The sequence below is a fragment of the Lytechinus pictus genome, chromosome 18 (assembly GCF_037042905.1).
Source record: "Lytechinus pictus isolate F3 Inbred chromosome 18, Lp3.0, whole genome shotgun sequence".
Taxonomy (NCBI): Eukaryota; Metazoa; Echinodermata; class Echinoidea; order Temnopleuroida; family Toxopneustidae; genus Lytechinus; species Lytechinus pictus.
In genome coordinates this window covers 25946234-25960998 of record NC_087262.1, presented here as the reverse complement: position 1 = coordinate 25960998, position 14765 = coordinate 25946234, and the positions used below count along the sequence as shown (strand labels likewise).

The following is a 14765-nucleotide window of genomic DNA, read 5'->3' as shown; positions in this document are numbered from 1 at the left end:
AGCACACTGGGCACTCGCCGCAAGCGGCTCGTGCACAGTGCGACTCCTATCTAAAGAAACCTCGCGTGCTCTGCATTTCCACTAACGCACTCGGCTGCATGCATTATTTGTATATTGTTTACGTCCGACGTCCATTGAACAGCTGTGATCAATGTAGTAAGACAGTGTACGGACTCGGGAGTCAAATGAAAGAACAAGGGAAATATTCGCGTCTTTAACTGAAATATTAAGATTACTAGTATGGATGTGTTTCCCGATGCTGTAGGACTATATCCAGATCAAAGTAGGATTGAAAGCGAATGATCTCTTGAGTGTAGCAGTGAATTTATGACGAGCGAGATCCTTTTTTTTTTGTCTGGACGGAGTCAGTGCCAGTGCCCAGTGGAACACACACTACACACACCGAATGAGGATCACAACACAGTCAGTCAGAAGCAATCCTGACAAAGAAAGGGATCGGCAGCTCGGTGCAGGTTTCACAGCACAGGCGAAGAACATGCAGCTGATCTGTACTGGTCTTGATTCTGCCTCAATTTGCTTCATTTATTTGTAGATTTATTGGTGTTTTCGACCGGGTTTCCCTATTTACATGACAGAAAATATGATTTTATTGGAGAATTAACAAACTTTTGAGTCCATCCTTTATTTTTAAAGCTTCGTCTATGTTTTCTGATTTATCTGAAAATTGAAGAGCTTAATTAAGGAAACTAAATTTGTACTGTTTACATGAATCTAAGGGGAAAGTAAGCACGGAATAGGTCTGTCATTTTAAATTACTCCAAGCGTAAATATACGCCGTGTTTGTAGAATGGATTTTATATATGACTGGGATGACCAAGGAGACCAGTTTTCATTTGAGGATAGCGATAGGTTTGAGGAAGATTCATTATGTTCTTGGGTGAGTGAGGCAGAGAGTGTATGTAACAATAACTGGAGAGGATGGAAGAAAAACAGCAATGGAACAGGAGGAGGAGACAGATTGACGTCTGCTGTCCCGCCAACCACTGGAATCTCTTCATCATTAACAGAAGGTAATTAATAAATTATATCAATCATTTCAGGATGGAAAACATTTGCCAGGCATATTTTACATACCCAGTTACATGTACAATGTACATGTGTACATCTGTAGTAGTCTACGCAAGATAAACTGGCATTTCATAGAGCTGTTCATGAGTTTACATACAACTTTAATTGAATGACTGATGAGGTACTACAGTCTACATGTAAAATACCATTAGACCTATGTATTTGTGTTTATTTCATTTTGATGGGGTCATTTTTCAATAGGTTTAATGAACTTTGATGAAGGATACATGTAGGTGCCATTTCTTTTTTAACCTGGATCTATTTCCTTTTCTACTCCATCCTTCCCAAAGCTCATTAAATAGTGGGTGTACAGGATATAGGTAGCCAGGGTCTTACTTCCTTCCGAGGAGTGTGAGCTCTCTATATTTCCTTGTGTAGTCCCATTCGGCAGAAAAGATAATTGAATTGATACACAAAGTAGATGGCATCTCTTTTCAGATTTTACATTATTAATATTATGCACAAACTGCATGAGATGAAAACTTTAAAATAACATCATACTACGTAAAATGATGATTATTTTGAAAGTTTTTGTCTCATGCAGTACAAGTGTACATGTATGTGCATTGAATTTGAAATACAATGTTCACTGTACATGTATGTAATCTGCTCTCAAATCAAGTTTTATCAATAGGCCTACATGTAACTACATGTGTACAGGGTAAAGTATTGGAAGAAGGCCTGCTGCTTGATTTGGAAGTCTGAATACATAAGTGCGTGTACAGGTGTACAAGCATAGAATTGTGCAATCAGAACAGGGAATTGTTAGGAAAGACTTGAGTTGAAGAAGTTGCAACTCTTATAATTTATACTTATTGATGGGTCCTAAAGCATTAGCAATGGGATTTGTTACATTCCACCTGGCTTTGAACTTCCAGGCGGCATACAATTCCTTTGCTTAGGTGATTTTCGGAAGCCCAGTACAAGGTTTCGAATTGATAAAAATATTGGTTAAATTGGAATATGAATTACATGTACATTACATTACAAAGCCCATGAATTTTTGTGTATGTACAATAGGACACCAAACAAGTGTCTTAAATTAGCAGTATTAGTACCATTTCATAATTTATGTACCAGGGTTGATAAACAAAAATTAGATTCAGATTTAAAAAAATCAAATGTTTTAGTATGTTCTGATCATTTGTGCACATTCTTATGTCATTTAATCCACACTGCATGTGTCAACCTATTTTTTTCTTTATACTAGTAATTATCTCAGGATACTGAGGTACATGTACATGTATAGTGTACCTGTATCAATGTATACAATATTAAACTCGTAACAAAGCATTTGTGCCCATGTGGTCCTCTTGTACAAGCTTTATACAACCCCCCAAAACAAAGGAATATCTTGGAAACCACATTTGTGCACATAAAGTGGAAGAAAGCCCTTTCCTTGTCAATGGAAGGGTTAGTCATAGGCCAATAATAAAAGCTTTATCACTCCACACATATTTTCCTTGAAACAGTGTTATTGTTGTGGTGTTTGATGCTGGGGACTGTGGTCAAAAGAAAGAAACACAAAGGAAATCTCACTATTGCAGAGAGGTGATGAACAATATAAAGCACTCCATGCAAGAGGTGGGGCTGTAATGAGTACATATCTGAACTATCTTCTTTATTTTAAACAAAAATAGATTTATAATGCACGATTATTGAGTGTATTCCCTTCTTTTGATTTTACGGTACATGTACAGTAGTTTCAATCTATTGTACATACAGTACAGTACATACATGTATGTTGTTTGAAGGTTTGCATGGTGGTATGTACAATCGCTGATGTGGTTTACGGTACACCATGTGAAGTGTTATAGAAACAGTGGATAGAAGAAGAGAAGAAACGGATAGGCGAGAAAGTGGAGATTTGAGAGTAGAGTATTCTTTCTTGAAAGTACATGTAGTCCTGAAAAGGACTGTAAACCAGGAAAGATTGATGAGTTGAGAACAGCTTGAGTAGTAGAGCTAATGAGGAGATGCTGGCTTGAGTCGGCGAGTAGAGATGATGAGTAGTAGAGAGACTCGACGTTTCGGACAGGTTGACTGTCCGTCTATAAAGACGGACAGTCAACCTGTCCGAAACGTTTCTTATTGTTCTTCGCCATCGTTACAGACGCGATATCCTCGATATCTTTCACAAAATAGTTATATGTACAAATTAGTGACATCTAAATGAGATAGTCGAAGATGTCCCTCACTATTTCTTTTGTTTTTTTATTGTTTGAATTATACAATACTTCAATTTTTCCAAATATGACAAGAAGCACCGAGTTGACTCAACCATAAAATGTTAAAAACAATGGTAATTTCAGATGTTCAGGGAGGAATAAAACTTTCTTTCACATGATAATGAGGGGAAAAATAGAATATTTCATATTTCCTATAACAAAAAAAAAAAGAATTAGTGAGTGGATGACATCAGTCCCCTCATTTGCATAAAGACCAGGATGTGCATATAACTGTTTTGTGAAATTGAGTGAAATTTAAAAATGTCATAAATATCTTTTACAAATGTACATCTGATTTTGATGAAATTTTCAGCAGTATGCTTGTTGGATTTTTCTCTTTTTATTCTATCAACTTTTTGTTTGGGTGGACTTGTCCTTTAAAAACAACCTGATTGTGGGCCAAGGATACACTGTACTTGGTCATTGCCATGATGTTGTGATTAATCCATGTTCTTTTACATATAGATCACATGACCCAAACCAAGGATAAATCCAACATGTTATTTAATACATTCTCAGAGGAAATAATATGACAGCAGGCCAGTATATTCCATGTGGGAGGATGATTAATAACAAGAATGAAATATTCTGAAATAAACCTGTAATCCAGCCCTGCTGTAACTTATTGTTCCAGTGGTCTTGTACATTACATGTATGCTGCCATTGTCATTTATACATTTTATGTACATGTATTTTGGCTCTTCAAAGGGGAGGGGGGCATTTACATGACCAGATAAAGTGTGTTTGTGTGGGTGTAGAATACATGAGTAAAACACTTGTTGCATAAGGTCTATTCTATTGAGTTTGCCAATGAATCAAGTAATAAATATGTTTGGGTATGTGCTACATGTACATGTACAGTATGGTCATCAAATGTGGTTTCCTTTATTATTCCATACAGTATGTATTGTTAAAAATTTGGTTAATGTTATAAACAAGAATTACATTGGTAGGATTAGTCCAAATAAATGTTTGAGTGATTTTAAGTATTATTGGCGATAAATAATAGTGGGCCAAGTAATGATCCCTATGGTACACCACATAGAATAGGTCTACATTTACTTACACGAGGGAGAAAGTTTGTGAATAATAATATTTTTTTTGATCAAAGATTGAAAGCCCTGGAGAACCCATGCAATTCAAAGCACTACAGTACATCTAGTCCATTCTCATATACATGTATGTACATGTATAACTTTTAGACAGGATTTTTATTTTGATTTCTGCGTATTCTTTCAGTGAAAATGAAAATATAAAGACTTTGATGCGCTATATAAATAATGTAATTTTATATACATGTAGGCTGCTGCCTACTGTAGCATCAAGTACATGTACATGTTGATGTAAATAGGCGAACCTCTATGACCATGGACCTACTAGTCCATGGGATGACACAGTATCAGACTGGACTGATAGTGAGTCAGTTTGTTGATATGGATAGCCTAGCCTTGGGTTGCTCAGCTATGTGAAGTGTTCATGGCTATGTATGGACACAATCTTGACCTCATAGAAGGTCAGTGAAGTGGACATATGTTTACTCTGACAAGGCCTCCACGATGCAGAGAGAGAGAGATTGAAATGTAGTTCTTAGTTTATACAGGTAACATGGAATTTTGGAAATCATACACATTGGAAGTGAATTACAAAGTAGTTGTTTTCTAAAATTATTTAAAAAATCAAATTATTCATGAGATTCTGATAAGAGTAAAAAAACGCCAAACCTTTCGGCAGATCAGGACTGGGAATGGGGGGGGGGGGTCTGCTTGCCATCTACACATTTACATTTCATTGACATTACCAATACAATGAATACTGCTGCTCCATTTGACAAAAATTCAAAGGAGATTTTTATCTGTTTTGGGACAGGTACATGCAGGCCTACATTGTATGTTTTTATGATTTTGAGTATTTAAACAGCATAGGGAATTGTAAAAATACAGAGTTTAAAAAACGAAATTCAGATTTTTGGTAAAAGAGAAATCGAGTCTCTCTATCAGTATAAAGTCTGAGGTCAGTTTGTTTTTAATATGTGTTGAAGTGTCCTCAGAATGAACTCGGTCTCAGAGAATGGGCAAAGGTCATGGATAATGGATAAGTGGCCAGTAAGTAGGTCAGGTCAGCTTCCTTGCATTTATTCTTTCAAGACCAGATTAAAGACTTTAGCAGCCAGCATAAGTATTTTGAGACGTGGGCAATAAATTGATATTGCTGTTAGGAAGGGGATAGGGGGGGGGGCAAACTGGATCGATCATACAGTGTACATGTATGCAAGAGGCTAATGCAATTGCTTGGAAGAAATAGAGAAATAGGACAAAGAGAAGGAGAAGAAGATGAAGAAGAAGAAGAAGAGGAGGAGGAGGAGAAGAACATGGAGAACAAAGGGGGAGGAGGAGAAGACCTATGAAGAATGAGACGAAGGAGGAGAAGAAGGAGGAGGAAAAGAAGAAGAAGAAGGAGGAGGGGGTGGGGGAAGTGTAAGAATTAAGGAGGAGAGAAAAGAAGGGAAGACAGAAAGAATACGGACAAGAGAAAGGGAAAATAATACAATGGCATGTGCTAAACTTCTTTAAAGGTCAAGTCCACCCCAGAAAAATGTTGATTTGAATGAATAGAGAAAAATCAAACTAGCATAACTCTGGAAATTTCATCAAAATTGGACATAAAATAAGAAAGTTATGACATTTTAAAGTTTCGCTTATTTTTCACAAAACAGTGATATGCACATCTCAGTGACATGCAAATGAGATGGTCGATGATGTCCCTCACTCACTATTTCTTTTGTTTTCTATTGTTTGAAATATACAATATTTCATTTGTTACAGATTTGACAATAAGGACCAACTTGACTGAACCATATAGTATTAAACAATTCTAATTCCACATGTTCATGGAGGAATTAATCATTGTTTCACTTGACAAAGAGGAGAAAATTAGATTATTTCATCTTTCATATAATAAAATACAAAAGAAATAGTGAGTGGATGATGTCATCAGTCTCCTCATTTGCATACAGACCAGGGGCCTGTTGAAGAAAGAGTTGCAATCAATCGCAACTCTAAAAATCATGCGCAACTTGATTTTCAACCAATCAACAGCACGCATTTCGGACTTGCTATTGATATTTTGACTTGCGTTTAAACGCAACTCTTTCTGCAACGGACCCCAGGATGTTTTTGTGAAATTTAGAGAAAGTTTAAAATGTCATAACTTTTTTATTTTACATTCAATTTTGATGAAATTTTTAGGTGTTATGCTTGTTGGATTTTTCTCTTTTTATTCAAATGAACTTTTTGTTGGGGTGGACTTGTCCTTAAAAAAAAAACAATCACAAAAGTGTAATCATTATTCAAGCCCTGGTTTTTAAAGGCACATTAAACCAAAACCCTAAATAAAAAATGCAGTGCAGTAGGCTTACGCAATGTGTTTCAAGATGCAAGTTCAGGGGAGTAATTTTCAAAAGAAAATCTGGACTCCATATGGAAGGAAACAAATTATTACTGATTGAAATCCTTTGTTTGAAAAGGCTTCAGTTTGTTTGAAATGGAGGTCATTTCAAGTTCAAAAGAGTTCACACTGACATGGAAACTTTTTTATTGAAGCAATGATATAGAAAGAAAAGTTATTAAGTTGATCCCAAAGTTTAAAGGAACTGACTGTGTATTTTGCATGTAAAAGTATGTAAATAGTAGACCTACAGTGCATGTACATGATCTAAAATTCAATTTGAAGAGTAAAATCCAAAATAATAAAAACAATAGAAACTTTAATCAAAGTTGAATAAGAAATTGAAAGTTGATTTAAACTCATGATTTGTTCATTAATATGAAAAAGAAAGGTGATGCATAATGTGGTTTATAAGCAGGAGCAGGGATCGGGGGGGGGGGCACAGTGCCCCCCACTTTTTGAAGCACTGAAAAGTGCCCTTTTTATACAAGAAAAATGCCCCGAACGTGTACTGTGTCCCTTTCACCTAAGGAGGACCCGTTTTAGGTGTTAGCTAGTGCCCTTTCTCATATAAGTGCCAATTTTTACCAAACTATGCCCCCTCTCGAACATGTTCTGTGACCCTTTCTCCTGAGAAGGACTCATTTTATGTGTTAGCAAGTACCATTTCTCGTATCAGTGCAAACTTTTACCAAAAAATGCCCCCTCATGAACGTGTTCTGTGCCCCTTTCACCTGAGAAGGACCCATTTTATGTGTGAATAAGTGTCCCCTTGCATTTTTGTTAGTACCCTTTCTCGTATCAGTGCCCCTTTTCACCCAAGAGAAGTGCCCCCCATGGACATGTTCTGTGCCCCCCTTTCACCTGAGGAACAATTTTATGTGTGAGCAAGTGCCCCCTTGCCTTCTTGCAAGTGTCCTCTTTTGAATCAGTGCCTGTTTTTACTCAAGAAAAGTGCCCCTCACAAAGATTTTCTGTGCTTCTTTCATACCTGAGATTGCTGAGAAGGACCCGTTTTATGCCGTTAGCAAGTGCTCCTTTGCCTTCTTATAGGTGCCCCTATCAAAACACCCTTTCTGTTCAAACTGGCTAGACGCCCCAAAAGAAATTGGTCAAACAACTCCGTCAATTTAGTCTCATCTACATGTACAGTATGAAGAATTCCAATGCAAAACGAAAGATTCCAAAATAGTCCACTCCCCTACTTCATCGATCTGTTGAAATGGCAAAAAAATAAGCTTGATTACCCTAGTTGGTTTTGCTCATTCATATACATTAACACATTAAAAAAAAAACCTTTTATGTAAACTTCTTCATAATCAAATACTGTATACACTCTCTTGCCGGTCTCCTTTCTGATTGCTTGTAATTTTTAGAATTTGCTTTCCTTTGTTCTATTAAAAACCTAAAGGCATTTGCAATTTTATAATAACCATATTTGGTCATTTATGTGCTGCCTTGAATCTACATGTATCATTCCATTTATTTTTTTTTTAATTTATAATGTACATGTAATGCATTACGGCCACAATCAGTAATAAATCATCTAATACCTGATGTATAATTAAATATTTTTACCTGAATATGATTTTCTTTTCTTTTGCCAGTTTATTTCATTACGCATTCTTTCTTCCTGTCTATTTTATGCAATAAAATTAATGCGATTTCAATTCACTTTACACTCAGAAGTCAGAACTCCTTTATGTAATTTGATCTGTTATAATGACAATCTTTTTGTAATTTGATCTATTAATAAAGAATATCTTTGTGTAATCTTTTTGTGTAATTTATGTATTGAAATGCTCATCAATTTTTTTATATTCAAGGTCTACTCTTTGTATTAATATCTATGTATGTTATACTACATACTATGTAGCATGTATATTTCAGCCACTGGCTGCCAATCATGTACAAGTATTGCCAATAAAACATTTTCGTTACAAACATTTAAAAAATTTTGCTTGCTTGCTTCTCTCGCAGCTTCTTATAAATTTTATGTGATACGACATATCTACACGTAGCCCCCCCAAAAAAAATTTTGGTCATGATTGTAGATAATTTGCTTTTTCTTTGTTTTAAGATAGTGCCCTTTTCGAAGGAAAAGGTGCCCTTTTTTCCCTGTACACCCCCCCCCCCACTTTCAACTTCACTCTGCTGCCCCTGTCTATATTAAAACTTAATTTATGATTAATGTGAAATCTTCAGTATACTGTTATTATTAAAGTTTATCTGTATTGTAGATGTATCTGAAAATTAAGATAAAAGAATAAGTAATAGAAATTTATCCTTATGGCAGATTTGACATTACAGACCAGGATATGCATATTGCATATTACAGATGGCCTGTATGTGAAATTACACAAAATGTAAAAATGTTGTTGTTTTCTTGAAATTCCATTTACAGCATTACAGGTATATTCAGCATTATTGTATCCCCCGAACAGAGTTCTGAGGATACTATGTATTAGGCCTCGTCGCGCCGCCGCAGAGATTTCCTTGTGGGCACTCTACCAGCTCCGATCATCTTCAAATTTGGCATGATGATGGTCCATTATGGTAAAGCAAAGCCGCCTATTGATTTTGGTGTGGGCGGAGACATTGTTGCCATGGTAACAAGAGTTTTTGTGGAAATAGCAGAGAGTTCCTTGTGAGTGCTCTATTGGCTGCGTTTCTTCTCTGATCATCTTCAAATTTGTCATGAAGGTCCATTATGGTAAAGCAAAGCCGCCTATTGGTTTTGATATTCCCCAACAGGTGCTACTGGAGAATTAGGTTCTGCAGAGTCACGCTGCTGCGTCATATTATTTATGTCATCATATTTGGCAAAATGTGGGCGGGGTCATTGTTGCCATGATTATTGTATTTATTTGTCAAATTTCTGTGTGAGCTCTATACATGTATATTGCAATGATGGATGATACAGTGGGTTCGGGGGATACATGTGCTCGGCCGCGCGACCCGCCGAGCATTTCTAGTTGTTTGATAATTATCCGTTTTCCTGATCAACTTTTTGTTTTGATGGACTTGCTCTTTAATTTTCTACATGTACATGAACATGTAAAATGTACAGTACATACTAGTCGTACACATACAATCTGTACATGTACAATGAACCACATGATAAAAAAAAATAATTCATTTATCATCAGGTTTATGAATATATTGTGGTACATATACATGTAGGTAATAGTAGTTATGTGAAAAAGAATGCTAATCAACAAGGTATTACTCTGTTTATACATACATGTATTGTACACATGATAAAGTAGGCAGTACAAGCCATGCAACCCCTTGTGATTATTGTGTCAATATTTCTCATTACATTTTTCCATATATACACATCCAATGCAGAAAGTCTGGCTGGCATGGTCATGCATGGATAATGAAATTACCATGGTAACCCCTGTAGTGTATACATGTAGAGCACTGCTGTGAAGTGGAGTGTGTGTACATGTATGAATGTACCCTTGGGTGGGTGTGTCACTGCGCACCTGATTCTGTATATACATGTACATGCAGGAGGCTCTCTATACACCTGGTACATGTAGGCCTACTGTCTGTGCTCACACCTGAAATGAATATCAAATTTCATGTTTACATTTTGATATGATAGCCTGTACCTGTGCATGCATTCTTTGGTCCTTGTCTACAAATCTACAGAAATTATTTTGTTCCATAGTCAGTTTAGGCCTACATATACATTGTGCATGTACATACCCATTTAATAAACATATATGTTTATGTGAACATTCATCTACATGTATGTGCACATTCATCTACATGTATGTGCATGGGCATTTTAATAGTAGCCCCTTTTTTTTACATTTTAACATGTGATGTAGTGCCTGTCTTTTCAGATGTTTCCAGAGCTATACAGTGTACTTTCAAAATTGCTCTCCTTTCTTTAAATTGGCATGGTGTCATTTGACATCATCAGAGACTCATAATTGTTATGAATGTTATAGGCCTACATTTACATTTATATAAAGGGTAATCAATATCAGGAAGAACCTGGGGAGGACAATGGATTTATGCCACTAAAAATAGGGCAGGAGATATAAAGGAGGAATAAAATCCGCATTACGGGTGAAGACACAATATTTCATCCTAATGTTTTCGTGTAAAGTCATTAATATTATAGTATTTTTATTATCATTATCATTATTAGTATTATATGTATTATTATCATTATTATTATCGTTATTATTATTATTATGACAGAATAATTTTACTTCTCAAATTTGATTAGCATTTGTGATTATTAGAGAAAAGCTTTCAACTACATACATGTACTGTATGCTCTGAACAGTTCTATGTCAAAACTTGCTACACAAATGAAATTTTGTGTAGCGATCACACAATTATATGAAGCAAATTGCAATGGGATACCAGGAAAATTATTCCCTGTATTATTATTATTACTATTATTATTATCATTATTATTTTTATCACTATTTTTAGCATTATACTTGTTGTTCTTATCAAATTGTAATTGGTAGTAGCTATATATATTTCATTGAAATGAATTAAAACAAAATATACTGTTATATTTATCATAAGTAATATGCATGTAACTTTGTAGAGGTATACATGTAGGTTTAAATGTATCACTCTTACAAATCCATGCTATCTCTTCATTCTTTGCTCTCTAATTCTCATTGATTCTGTTTTCTTTTCTAGTCCCCTCATTGGTTGAGCTGACAGCGAAGACTACCGCCCTCCACATCCCGTTTGAAGTTGTGGAACGTGTCTATCCCCCTGTTCCTGAAAATCTTCAACTCCGCATTGCTTTCTGGAGCTTTCCTGAGAATGAGGAGGATATCAGGTAAATGTCCTTGCATACAGAGATATTGAACTGGGGGGGGGGGGGGGGCTATTTAAAGGGGTACATGTAAGTACTCTAGACTGAAAATGATAGAATTTGAACAAATAAAGAAATATCAGACAAACAAAAAACTGAAAAAATTGATCGAAATTGAACGGGAATAACAAAGTTATGACATTTTCGGTAAAATAGTTCTATGTTTGTACATATTCAGTGTGCAAACTGATGTTGTTTTCCACTTGTTTATTATTTGATATTATGTTTATTCAAATTTTTTTCTTCCAAGAATTAATAGGAAATGGATTGAAACTGGATTTAATGCATTACCTATTCATTGCTGCAACTTATTTTATAACAAGGAAGACATAGCCTACCCACATGAAAATTATGAATTATTTATGAGTTCAAGTAATAACATGAGAAAAGGGAAAGTGGGGGACATGACATCATCAGCCGAACTACATGTGTATAAAGTCATGACAATGTGCATATTACCGGTACTTTTTCACGAAATATTGCTAAACTTAAAATTCAGTATTAAACTTCATTATTTGTTATCAGATTATGAGATTTTCAGCATTTTTGCTTGGTAAATTTTACATGTAACATTTTTTTTTCAGCTCGGAGTATCCCTTTAATATTAATAATCATGCCTTTATATAAAAATGCTCTAGATTGCAAAATATACCCACTCCAGTCAAATTGTTATTGGTTTCAGTGCAAAAGGCATTTTTGAATGAACAGAGGCTACAAAATAGCCCCCTTTAAAGGACAAGTCCACCCCAACAAAAAGTTGATTCGAATAAAGAGAAAAATCAAACAAGCATAACACTGAAAATTTCATCAAAATTGGATGTAAAATAAGAAAGTTATGACATTTTAAAGTTTCGCTTAATTTCACAAAACAGTTATATTCACATCCTGGTCGTTATGCAAATGAGGAGACTGATGACATCACTCACTCACTATTTCTTTTGTATTTTAATATGTGAAATATGAAATATTTCAATTGTCTCCCAATTGTTGTGTGAAACAACGATTAATTCCTCCCCGAACATGTGCAATTAGCGTTGTTTAATACTATATGGTACAATTCAGTTGATCTTTATTGTCCAATCTGTAAAAATTGAAATATTGTATAATTCAAACAATAAAACACTAAAGAAATAGTGAGTGAGGGACATCATCGACTGTCTCATTTGCTTGTCACTGAGTTGTGCATATCACTTTTTTTGTGAAAAATACCGGTAAGCGAAAATTTAAAATGTCACAACTTTCTTATTTTACATCCGATTTTGATGAAATTTTCAGCATAATGTTTGTTTGATTTTTCTTTATTTATTCAAATCAACATTTTTCTGGGGTGGACTTGACCTTTAAGAATACGATTTTGTCACTGGCAACAATGAAAATCATGTCACTTTAAAAGTCTGCCAATATTCAGAATATTCTGACAAGCAAAAGAGAAAACAATTCAGTGTTCTTGAAGTTTTCTCTTCAGAATCTGACAAACAAAGAAGAAGAAAAGGTTATCACTGCACAGGATCACCATCATGAAGATTAGGTACATGTATATGGCGGTCCATGATGTAGGCCATCACGTAATATGAGCTATTCATAGTATGATAGAGTACAATGTATTGTATGGGTGAGACTGAAATGTGAGTAGGCCTATATGTTGCGCATTGTATATACCATCACTATCACAAAAAAATGCAAAGTGGATATTTAATACAATAATAACAACCCTTCGGTACAGAATATCACATTCAGTGTCACCCATTTACTGTACATGTACAATTGAGTACATGTATGTGTATGCATGTATGCACATTTTATAGGCCAACAGCGTTCGTAAGGTGTGAATCTATGTGCAAAGGTATACTGAAAGTGTGCGGACATAAATTATGCTGGAGCTTGAAGATGTACGCGTTCATGGTCAAGAACATGGTAGGGGCCCAAGTACATGTAGGCTACCTGCATAATACCTGTGTGTACATGTATGACCAGTGGGATCATCAACATCTACTGATCTGCCAACTTCCTCCCCCCCCCCCTCTTTATCCCTACCCATCAGATAATACAGACTACCGTAACCCTTTACATGTAGGATCAACAAGGTTTGCTACTTATCTCCCCCTCCCTCCCCTCCATCTTGTATCCCCTCAAGTACTTCAGACAAATCCAATGGGATCAACAAGATCTGTTACTAATCTGTCATCACCCCCCCCCCTTCCACACCTATCCCTGAAGTACACATGTACAAATCCAGTGGGATCAGCAATGCACTGCTCATCTCCCCTCCCCTATCCATCCCCTACCCCTCCCCTATCCATCCCCTACCCCTCAAGTACATGTACTGCAGATAAACCTGGTAGGTGAGGATTAACAAGATCAGTTACTGACCCCCCCCCCCCCCAACCCATCACCTACCCCCTCAAGAACTGTTGTAGACAAAACATGACCTCAAAGGTGACAGACCAGGCCAACGTCAAGACCTGGTTTCCTGCTGTTTGTTTCTCTCAGGCTGTCTCACTTTCTGCAATCCAGCTCTCAATATAGCCTTCTGGTTGGACTGAGATACAGGCTATGGATTAACATTCGATAGATATTGTGAGAGATGATATTACATGTACATACATTAGATAGCCAGGGCTGTGCGAAAACACTAACATATAGATGTCACCAATACTGTAGGCTTTGTTATAATAGTACACATAGAAAGAGATTAATTCAATCATAACCCTTTGACAAAAAAAGTCTGTAATAATGTTTTTTTTTCATGAAGGAAAGAAAATGCCATTGTAGACTTTAAAAGAAATTTTCCCAAGCTCCTAGGTACATGTATACATGTATGCATTCCATGAAAAGTAACAAATATAAAAACTTATATGTGATATATGTGATATTAACAAAAATGTTTAATTGAGTTTGATTTCCAGTGAGAAGAAAATTATGAAATACACTGAAGCAGAAGTGAAGGAGAAGAAGGAGTTAGCAACAAAGAACAAGGCCTATTTGAAAGAGAGAGGGAATAAGAAGTAGTAGGAGATAAAAAACTATTTATTATCACAAAGATAATATTATAGGACTAGCCAAATCATATACCATTCTGGTATACTGCAGGCATTGTTAGATTCTATTCTTGTTCATTCAAATGATGATGTTCAGATCAGTGG

General features: G+C 35.7%; 1 long non-coding RNA gene across 1 annotated transcript; it reads right to left on the bottom strand.

Moving 5' to 3' along the window:
• Positions 1-75: 75 nt before the first annotated feature.
• Positions 76-6622, bottom strand: LOC135157506 (uncharacterized). Its single transcript, XR_010296504.1, has 2 exons — positions 3162-6622; positions 76-2278 (listed from the first exon to the last, which is right to left on the bottom strand). It is a non-coding gene; the product is annotated as an uncharacterized LOC135157506 (long non-coding RNA).
• Positions 6623-14765: the final 8143 nt, after the last annotated feature.